Genomic DNA, 12,016 nt, shown 5'->3' with positions numbered 1-12,016 from the left:
GTCCAGAAATGGCCTCCCACACACATGGATACACACTCACGCACACACACATGCACACACACGCACGCACACACGCACGCGCGCGCACGGGCAGATGCACACGGACGCACGCACACACACAGAGGTTTATTGTCATTCTTCTCCTTACAGATTGTGTAAAAATCACGGAACAGAATAGTGCCCCCTGAGCCATAGTGCAGCACATAAAACTGTAAATTAAAACAAAGCAATAAAAGAACCAAGCAATAAAAAGCGGATCACACAAACAGCAAACTTTAAACTTCACATAAAATAAAGTGTAGATCATCAGAGTGTCTGACTGCTAAAGTTCTGAAAGTTCTATATAAGTCTAAACCTGTCAGGTGGAACGGTTCAGCCTGTGGGGGAAAAAAGCTGTTATTTGAACCTATTGCTTCAAATACTTTTGAAATAAAATAAAACATGAAGGCCTTTCTTTTATACCTTTCTGTGTGGATATACTGGTCCGTTTTCACAACCCTCTACAATAAGGCCTTCCTGTCTGCACCTGAACACATCCAGTGTTACCAAGTCTGCTTATTATTAAGTGACTTTGGGCATGTTTTTTCAGTAAAGTCGCTTGTAAATATTGGTAGTTGCAGACTGCGTTTTTTTGGTCTTGTTTTCGAAAGTGTAGTTGCTTATTTGGGCAAATCTACAAGCTCACAATGCGTCTCATTGCAACGCATTGTAAGATGTAGTGTGGTGAAAATGTGGATGCTATATTAACTAATTTAGCTGCACTGCGTGTGTGTGTGCATGTGCATGTGCATATGCATGTGTTTGTGTGTGCATCCATGCGTCCGTGTGTGTGTGTGTGTGTGTGTGCGTCCGTGTGTGTGTGTGCGTCCGTGCGTCCGTGTGTGTGCGTCCGTGTGTGTGTGTGTGTGTGTGTGTGTGTGTGTGTGTGTGTGTGTGTGTGTGTGTGTGTGTGTGTGTGCGTGTGCGTGTATGTGCGTGAGCATGCGGCCTAGTCGCTTCTTTTGGGCTCGTAATTGTAGACCTGGCCGCTTGTTTCTCTTGCAAAATCTGGCGACTACTGAACACAGCCCCATGCCATAAAGCAAGTTAGTATATCGACTCCAAGGTGGAGAGGTTGGATGTGCACCAAACAGCTCTTTTTAGCCTGTCTTTAGAAAGTGCAGGCAGTGTTCAGCTTTCTCGACTACAGAGGACGTGTTCTGGCTCCAAGAGAGATTGGCGAGACAAGAACATGTGTTTTCTCCACAGCCCTATACCATCGACCTGTAAGGGAAGGGGGGCCTCCTGAAGTCGCCAGTCATCGTCTTTTTTTTTACCCCCCTTTTCTCCCCAATTTATTCCTCTCCACACACATTTCTGTGTTGTCACTGTTGTTGTATCCTACTGACTGAGCCCCTACCAGGAAGACGTAGAGCCTTCGTTCTACTCCTCCCGCCCAAAACTCCCTGCTAACAGGTGCCGCCCCCACCCAAAATATGCCTAAACCTAACCTTAATCCTAACCTTAACCTCACAAAAACGATACGGAAAGAGAAATAAAACATTGTACATGCCGTGAGATTCGATCAACGGGAGGTAACGGTTATTAATCAAGCACTGCTACCAGGTTAGCCACACTGGGGCAGCTGCTTAAACCTTAAGATTCGAGTAGTATCTGAAGCTCCATATGCGTGTCTTTCAGTTGTTCTAGTCCTATAGTAGTGACGCATTAGGGAGTGAAAATGACAGAGCGGCAATAAATGGCGCCTATCCGCGAGAACGTGTCGTCCCTGCAGGCGGTGGATTGGTCGTTGTCGGTGATAAGCCCCAGCACGCCTGTGGTGTCGTCGGCATACTTGACGATGTGTTTGCTCTGGAGAGTTGTGTGACGCAAGTTGTGGGTTAACAGTGTGTACAGCAGGGGCCTCAGCACGCATCCCTGGGGGTTCTCATCTCCAGTGTTCACACAGTGGCATGTGAAACATGTCCGGGGTGTGTAGACTGTGTACCATCTGTGTCCATGTGTTACTCAAAAACTACAAGATACAATTACACATTGAGGGTTGTGCCCAGTCCGAGAGAGCTTAGGCTTATGTTTGTAACACGTTTTGGGGGGTTGATGGTGTTAAATCCTGGGCTAAAGTCAGTGAACAGCAGACAGGGATGATGCAGTATATCGTCTCTGTCCGGTGGAAACCTCATTATGTCCAAAACTGTTACTTTTCAGAATTCAAATTCAAAAACAGAAAAAGTAGCAGATCGACTAGCTTGAAACGCGGCGCGAAGTAGATCTGCTACTTTTGATGCTTTTGTGTGACACTGTAGTATGATCAAGTAGGGCGTTAATTTACGAGAAAAAAACCTCATAAGAGAGATAAGAGGATTCTGCCCGACAGCAACGTTACATTAACCAAGTTGGAGAGGGACCCCCTGGGACCTGACAGAATATTATGACAACATCCTCACCTTTCAGATGAAATATCTGTGGGAGACACAACTATCCCAGAGCAACACAGCTCATTTATCCTCTATGCAGTGTGTGTGTGTGTGTGTGTGTGTGTGTGTGTGTGTGTGTGTGTGTGTGTGTGCGTGTGTGTGTGCGTGTGTGTGTGTGTGTGTGTGTGTGTGTGTGTGTGTGTGTGTGTGTAAAAACGTTAGACAGAAAGTGGAGATAAGAGGTTTCTGCCCTGACAAGTAACAACGATATCCTTGTACTTCAGGTGAGACAAGGCTACAGGTGGCGGATGCTACTGCATCCCCAGCGGAGCAGTGTTCTGCCAATAGGCACATCGGTGGCGGGGGGGATGTGTTAATGTGTGTCTTATATTAACCAGCCACGACCGAAGTCAGGTAGGTGTAGTCACTGAGTTGTCGGAGAACCTCTTAGGTATACTGGAATGACAGGGAGCTGATTTGAGGCATGAAGTGAACGACAGCCTTGGAGCAAAGGGAAGGAGATGTTGAAGATGTTCTGTTAGCACGTCTGAGCTCGCTGGCAGCTGGCGGAGGGCATTTCTCGAGAACACCACTGGGGACGTTAAGTGTCGGGCTGCCAGGTTTGCAGGTTCACCCTCAGCAGGGTTTCTCCTCACATCGTTTGTTGTTATACAGACAGTTACCTGGTCGCCTGGAGGGGGGCGGCGGGGGGCGTGGTCTTAGTTCAGTTGTAGCTGAACTGAACTGTCTTGTTGTAGCTTCAGAATGCGAATGAAATGTTTATTTAACACTGAGAGCGCACAAATGGAACCGAAATGGAAAGGGTAGTAGTTTGCGATGTGTACTTTTTAAAAAACATGTGCTGCAGTACTTTAACTCAAGTACAAATATGACAGAACAACTTTCACTTGTAGGCTAGTAATATTTGACCATGAGTATCTATAGACACACCGACATTCCATAGGCTAAATCAATGCATTTTGTGATCGCATCGCACAACTAATAGCCTACTAAAACTAACGGGGAATACCAGAAAATAATAATATTTTGACATACGGGAGAAACGGTTGGTGCGGATATTTAAATTGGATAAAATAATTATTGCGGTTGGATAACGGGTGGATAATTAATTTGTACATGCGGATTCGGATAACCATGAGAGGCCATCCGCGCATCTCTACTACATATCTTTGCTGTTAGGAAGAAACCCTGTATCCCATATTGCAACTTTTAATGCTTTTTCATCATAAATGAATGCCCTATTGTCATACAGTGTCACACAAAAGTAGCAAAACTAGCCAAGCTACAAGCTGAAAATGCGGTGCAATGCGACACATTGAGCATGTTGATCTGCTATTTTTTATATTACAATATAGAGCAGATAACCACACAGATCTTGCATTGGAAAATACAATTTTTATTTTAAATATGAACAAAGGCAGGAGATGCACGTCCCAACAGTTCTTTTTTACACACAGTGCTGGACCCACAAATCATAAATTAATACATAAAATAAGGAGACTCTTTTTAAATAACCAAAAGTGAACTTTCTCTTATTATTATTATTACTTTGGAGACTATGGCAAGCGCGATCCTATCGCACACCTTCCTACATGACCAGCTATGGCTTTGCAGTCCAGAGGATGAGATCTGCACGTAATGCGCGGATGCGCAGATTAAACAACAGACAGGCAGCGTTGCGGAATGCGTTTGTGTCAACTGTACTTGTACTTTTCTTCATAGAGAAAAAGGAGAGCACAGGGCGCATATATATATATATATATATATGTCACAGGGTGAATGGAGAACCAGGTAGATTGAAGACAGAGCGCTCGTTTTTAGGCACAGGGCTTCGGGGCGAGGCGGGGCTTTTAGCGAGGCTCGCGAGGAGGAGGAGGAGAAGGAGGACGCTGCGAGGCGGGGGTTTATTACGTGAGGCTCGCGAGGAGGAGCTCCTCCTCACGAAATAAACCGTCCTCCTTCTCCTCCTCGCGAAATAAACCGTCCTCCTTCTCCTCCGAGGAGGAGGAGAAGGAGAACGCGGAGAGGCGGGGCTTTGATGTGCCGACGCGGACCTGTCTTTTGTTGTTCCCCCCCACATAGCAACCAGGAAGCTACGCTAGGGGAACGCTGAACACGCGTGCACACGCACACGCTTGTCCACGACGGAGGCGCGCCGACTTGTGGAGCTTGAGGCCGAGGAAGCGCGCCCTCGCGCCTCCAGGCGCGAGTGCCCGCGCTGACCGGCCGATGCTCTACTAGTCGACTCAGCGCCGTTTGAGTTGTAAACCGATAGGGACAGAATAGTTCTTTTCATGGATCACTGTGTGTGTGTGTGTGTGTGTGTGTGTGTGTGTGTGTGTGTGTGTGTGTGTGTGTGTGTGTGTGTGTGTGTGTGTGTGTGTGTGTGTGTGTGTGTGTCAGGGAGAAAGTAAAACAAAAGCCAGAACACAATAAAAGTATCTTAACAGTCCTGCTTTCAATAAAGGAAAAAAAAAGCATGAGCGCGTGCGCGTGTGTGTGCGCTTGTGTGTGTGTGTGTGTGTGTGTGACTGTGTGTGTGTGGTCGCAGCCATATACATGTTTGTGCACAAGCCTGGCTTGTGGCTCCCTCTAGTGTTGCTTCTACAGAATTGCTGGGTGGGTGGTAAAAACGAACGGGCCTTCTTCAATCTACCTGGTTCTCCATTCACCCTGTAACATATATATATATATATATATATATATATATATATATATATATATATATATCATTCAGTCCGACTTCACTGTATAGGCTACTATAGTTGCCTTTTCATAAATGATATTTTTTTGTACTTAAGCTGTCGTGAAAGTTTATAATATTTAGAGAAATTTAAAGTTTCAAATGCAAAAGTAGTAGTAGTTGTGAAGGTTAGCAAACTTGACATTTATACTGAATGTTTCCTGTATCCTCATCTTGCGCTAATGCACACAAGTGTTTCACCAGGTTTTATTTGTGTTGTTTCTCATAAGCGTACATCCATTGTCCTTCAACAACACTGCGTTGAGCGCTCAGTGCGTTCTCCCCGCTTCGGGGCGAGGCTCCCCAAAGACCGTGCACTTACATAGATCGCCTCCCCTCCCCAGCATAGCTCTCCAGCCGCAACCCCATATATATGCGCGACCAACAAAAACATTGTCGCATAGTTGATGACGTCTGTGTCCACAGGGGAAACACTATGTGCATGCCGCCACCTGTAGGATCCGGGGTATATATGCATGTGTTCTCTGGTGCGATTGGATCTTGGCCAATGTGAATGCAGGCCAGCATTCGATCTGGGAAACGTTTTGAATGAAAACGGATCCAGTGAGAAACGGCCCTAAGAAGCAGACAGAAGGGAAGGGAAAGGACTAAGGAGGATGGAGGGAGCGAGAGAGAGAGAGAGAGAGAGAGAGATTGCTTGATAAATGCAGAGCACAGAGTGACAGACAGAGAGAGAGAGAGATGGAGAGAGAGAAAGAAAGAGAGAGAGAGAGAGAGAGAGAGAGAGAGATGGAGAGAGAGAAAGAAAGTGAGAGAGAGAGATGGCGAGAGAGCGCAGCTGTTCCTGATGACTCAGCAACATGAGAGGGTAATAAGGATGATGACGCCATGAAGGAGAGAGTGAGGGGGTTGAGGAGGGGTGGACGAAGATAAATCATGACATGTTGATAAGAAAAACTGAACTAGAAAGCATGCATTTACCTCCATTAATGCTACGCAATTGTCAAGAAAGGTCATTTGCACGTTGGATGTGGAATAGGGTACAAGGCAACGGTTCTCGACCTTTCTTACCCATTAAAACCGTGGAAGCATCTGTGTCATTTTAGATTTTAGTTGGCATGAAAAGGTTTGAGAACCACTGATTTAGAAGGCATTTGTAGAATCTGCCTCAGGTCTTAATGGGTTCAATTCAAGGACCTGGCATGCAGTTATTGGTGAAAATGTTCCAAAACGTTCAGAAATAGATTTTTTTTGGGACAAGCTCACATCACGTCACAATACGATGTGATGACCTTGTAGATTGGTTATTTCCACTATAGGGCATAGCAGTGGCGGACATTTTGTGGTGCCACAGATAGAAACCCCATTATTTTTTTTCCATAGAGATTCTGAAAACGTTTATATTTAATGATTTAATAATACATTTAATAAATACATTTTTTTTGCGGTTTTCAATTTTTATTTTGGACACAGAATCAAATGTTTTATGGTCATGATTCACCAGGAGCCTGGATGGCTTGGTTCCAGGCTTAAAATAATTCAAAAAAATATTTTCGGAAATCTCTATGGGAAATGTTTTTTATGGGGTTTCAATCTGTGGCACCACAAAATGGCCGCCACTGCTATGCCCTATTTCCGCGTGACACCGTCATACGACGAAAGCACAAAATAGGGCTTAAGTGGTTAATCAGTTCTTTCTTGTCCCCCGGTCAGTGTGAAAAATTAATCAGTTCCTCCTTGCTCCCCAATTAGAGTGAAAAGTTAATCAGTTCTTCCTCCCTTGGCCCCGTGACCGACCTTTCCACAAATTCTCATGCATATCTGATGATCATCGCTTTTGGAGATACAGTATATCCAACAGAACGGCCCGGGTGAAAACTCATAGCCTGGCATGGCCAGATTAATATCACAGCGTAGATATTAGTCTGGAATCTCTGTGTGGAACCTGCATTTCCAAGGGGCGAATGAAAGAATCTGGTGATAAACCCGCCCCATATTTGCATACTGGGCCCTGATTGGTCCCTCACTACTTCGGAGGGAGTGAAATCCAATCCCAACTGAGCGGTGCCAGACCAATAATCTGCCAAGGGCATTTTTCTTTTTTTTGCAATGGCAGATTCGTCTGGTTTCCCAGCTAGAAAACTCACTCCCCATGAAACTCAAAAGGAAAAGTTGGCGGTGGTTAGAAATATGAAGAAGGGGAAATGTACATTTTGGAATATATAGTGGCAGTGGCAGCTCTGCCTGTGCTGAACAGCTGTGCCAAGTCCAGTAATGGAAATAGAGATATTAAACTGAGAGGACATTACAATGGAAAGGAATGCAGCCTGCTGCAAGGAGATGTGTGGAGAATGGCGAGAGAGAGAGAGAGAGAGAGAGAGAGAGAGAGAGAGAGAAAGAGAGAGAGAGGGGGTGTGGGGCACACACTCATTCAGACACTGTCTTTTCTGATTCCTAACCCTCGTTTTTCTTCCTCCGTTTGTCTCATTCACTCCTCTCCTTCATCCTTCCTCCCTTCCTTCCTCTCTTGCCTCTTTGACTCCCTCTGCCTCTTTTGACCCCCCTCTGTCTTACTCACTCTCTCTCTACCTCTTTCTAATCTTATTTTCTGGCCATTGGTCATTCGCTCCTTGTTCCTATGTGTTTCTCTTCCTTCTCCCCCCCCCCCCTCTCTCTCTCTCTCTCTCTCTCTCTCCTCAGTAAGGATGATGTAGTGTTATTTTCGTCTACCCTGCCTCTTTGCTACCTTCAGCCTCTGCATCATCTTTTTAAAATTCAATTAAGGTAATGATGGTTAAAGCAGCCACTTGCGCACTCGCTGGCAAAGCCGTAGTTGATTACTACGGTGTATGCGGCCAATATTGAAGACATCCCGTTTCCTGCGCGTGTGTGTGTGTGTGTGTGTGTGTGTGTGTGTGTGTGTGTGTGTGTGTGTGTGTGTGTGTGTGTGTGTGTGTGTGTGTGCGGTGTGCATCTGCGTGCGTGCATGTGTGTGAGTGTGTGTGAGTGTGTGTGAGTTTGTGTGTGTGTGTGTGTGTGTGTGTGTGTGTGTGTGTGTGTGTGTGTGTGTGTGTGTGTGCGTGTGCGTGTGCATGTTCATGCAGAATGTGTGAAGGAAGCAAGCAAGCATGCGTAGTATAGTACATAATATATTATATACAGTATATACCATACATATACTAGATAGATAGAGCTTTATTGATGCCGCAGGGGAAATGCAGAGGCAGCCCAGCAGTTGAAGTACAGATAGTACTGTAAGATCAACATATCGTTGCTGTCGGGCAGAAACCTCTTATCTCCATGTTACCTTTTTTGTGTTTTTCCGTAAATTAACGTCCCTACTTGATCACACTATACAGTGTCACACAAAAGCATCAAAAGTAGCAGATCCACAAGCTTGAAACACGTTTCGACACATCTTTGATTTGATTTTGCAAGATGTTGTCACATCTGTGAGGAAGTGCACAGTATGGTATGGTTAACTTGGTACACTATGGAAATAATACCATTGAGAGAATCCTTTATACCAGAGAGTTGCATAAAGAACTGAGTCAAGCATAGGCTACAGATAATGTGGCAGTTATATCTGTAAATAGCAGGTGGGCTGGGCTCACAGATCGACAAATTGTCGAGAGACAACACAATTAATCTACTGTCACCACCTGTATGGCTAATACAGTGCAAATACATCATCCTATAAACATATCATGAGCACTGAATAAAAATGGTAGGCCCATCTGCAAAGTAGCCTACTTAAGCCAATACAACAATTAAACTAGCAGACAGTTCAAAGTAAGCAATCATTGTAACTAATAATGTAGCAGTCCATGTAAGTGTCACAGCTTGCTTACACCTTCACACACATGTCAGGGTGATAAATAGACAACTGGTTATTATTGTGGTTTGATCGATTTTCAGAGGGAAAAACTGTGCTCGTTAACTACTGCAGGGCAGAGCAGAGATCAAAGGGAAAGAGCTCCATCCATGATGATGTCACCTTATTAACACCTTGTCATTTCATACACAATCTATTTACAATGCCTAATGCCACTTATGCAAATGAAAAATTCATATGAGAACTCAATAAATAGCTAGATGAATCAATTAATCTACAGATCAGAACTGGGCTGGCTAATCAGGGCAATCAGGGCAAGTGCCCCCCCTGAAGCTTGCTGCTTATCAGAAATGAACATTCTAAATTAAATTGTAAAGATATTTTCAAATATATTTTCGTGAACGGAAATGACAAACAGCTTCCGTTGTCGGATTTCGGGAGGTGTAGTTCCAGACTCTATATAGCATTCAGAGATGGTGGAATAGTTGTCTGGCTACGTGAGACTACTGATACAGTATCATCCACTCCGTCCAAGTAGCCCCAACGATACACAGTATATTTTGATGCCTGAAGTACAATTTTGAATACAGGCCCTTTCCTTTGTAACAGGGTATTTTTATACTGTGGTAATGTGAGTAGAGTACCTCTTCCACTACTGCTGTGTATCACCCTTGACCGACCTACACAGCTTGTGTCTGTTTGTGTCTGACTGACCGGCAAAGCACCGCCGTGACTCAAATGCAAAAGAAAAAAACATCACCCCCCTCTTCCTCCATTTTGAAAACTGCAGGAAATCACATCGACGTGTGTGAAGGCCGGTGTGCTCGTGCGCGCGTGTGTGTGTGTGTGTGTGTGTGTGTGTGTGTGTGTGTGTGTGTGTGTGTGTGTGTGTGTGTGTGTGTGTGTGTGTGTGTGTGTGTGTGTGTGTGTGTGTCTTGCAGGATACAGGTCGAGAGAGAGAGACAGACAGACAGAGAGAGTGACCAGAGGTCGATACAGCCAGGGGTGTAAGCTGTCTGTCAAACTGAAGTCATTACTTGCGCTCATATATATATATATATATATATATATATATATATTTATATAGAAAGAGAGAGAGAGCGAGAGAGAGAGAGAGAGAGAGAGAGAGAGAGAGAGAGAGAGAGAGTGGCCATCTGCTCCCCCTCCCGCCACGCAGCGGCTCCGTGTATAAACAAGTCCTTTGACTTTATCCTCAGTGGGTTATTGTTGTCTGTGGCTTATAATGTTTGTTGTTTTTTTTATTACTGAATGTATATTTTATCTGAAGATTCCTCCTCCTGCCTCCAGAATATAATATTGAATATAATGTTATATTCACACATTTTTCTTCCCGGTCGGTCACCCAGTGTCAGTGAAGTTCCATCCACGCCCCTCTCTTTACATATGACTCAGCTAGGGTTGCCAACAGTCCATTACTTGGAAACTAAAATACCTTATTGAACTGATAAGAGACAGACTTTGTTGCTTATTTTTTGGGATTCAATCAATGACACACATACAGATTCAAACAGCTCATTTAATACATACATCGTTCTACCTTAATTGAAGCCAGGCCCCAGCCAGGCCATATGTATGCGGACTACAAACTCATAGAACAGCAGGCACTTGTCCAATTGTCTTCAAACTTGCCACAAAAATCCCTCATGGCTCTGGCATGACAACCATTTACTTTTCCACCTTTATGTGTCTCAACTTCTAATAATCAATGAATGTTTACACTTTTCTCCCACATTTAGACCTGTAGGCGGGCGGCCAGTCAGTGCAGATGCAGTTCCATCTCGTCTGACTGTCTACATTCTTTTGCTAGAGATTTGTTTTTTTTAAAGCATTGATTCATCAAAGGCTATTTGTTACCTATATATATATACCTGCTGTCGGTTCTGCCCACTAGGCTGCCAACCCCGGTGCCCTCTCGTCTCTCGACTCTCGCCACAGACACAACACAAAGATTTGCACAGAGAAATGCTGTGGCAATTGAGCCAGAAAGGTGTTCGAGAAAGAGAACAAGAGACAATGATGAGAAAGGCAAGCTCCTGTTGTTGCAAAGCTTTGCTTGAGAGGGTTGAGGTGAAACGACAAGAGGCTCTCAGGGGCACGGCTGGTGGCTGAACGGATGGTGTGTCTGACGCAGACAGAGAATGGAAACGTGCCCGGATCAACTCTAGGGGGATTCTAACAGGGCCAAGGGGGTCAGAGGATGGCCTCTTCCTCTTGACCTGGCATCCTATTGTAGTGGTTATTTGTCGTCCTGTTTGGATTCGTATGTTCTGTATTTGATGCTTGTTTTGTGTTTTAACTTTGGTTGTCTTTAAATTGGCTTTATAAATAACATTGACTTGATTTGACTTGAATGTACAGATTATTTATTTTTTGATATTATACTGTTTAGATAAGTTCTTGGTTTACCTATGATCCTATATTACTATTTATATGCATTTGATGTATTACCTCGTTACCTGTATTACCTTGCTTGGTGTAAGGATAGACCCGGAAATGACGTAATTTAAAAAAAAAACACCCGGTCCACTGCAATGTTATCAGATATATAAAAATACATTTATCTCGGCTTTCTTATCCCAGATTGCGTTTTTGGTGAAAACGAGCTACTGCATATTCAACTGCCCCTCGTCCTCCCCCCAGACAGCTTTTGTTTACATCGTGGCTTCCGTGTCCACATCGTGGCTTCCGTGGGTCTCCGTCGATCGTCCAAATAAGGTAAAAACGCTGGCTGTTGATGTGTTAAGAGCGTCTGCTAAATGCCTAAATTGTAAATTGTCTTCCAAGTGGTACAACAGAGAGTTGGACATCCGATGACGATATCACACAAAAGAAGAAAGGCAATCAAACATTTACACTTAGGAAATAATTTATGGAATTAAGGCCCTTCGATAAAAGCATGTTTTAAGAAGCAGTTTTAAAACGAAACTGATTTAGAGTTCCAGGGCTGAAGGGCACCGACATCAAAGGCATAGTCACCATTTGTCTTCAGCCTCCACTCAGGAGCAGTCAGCAGGTTCTTGC

This window comes from Gymnoscopelus braueri, assembly GCF_963280865.1.
Source record: "Gymnoscopelus braueri genome assembly, chromosome: 11".
In the NCBI taxonomy this organism is placed as follows: Eukaryota; Metazoa; Chordata; class Actinopteri; order Myctophiformes; family Myctophidae; genus Gymnoscopelus; species Gymnoscopelus braueri.
This window is presented reverse-complemented; position numbering follows the sequence as displayed.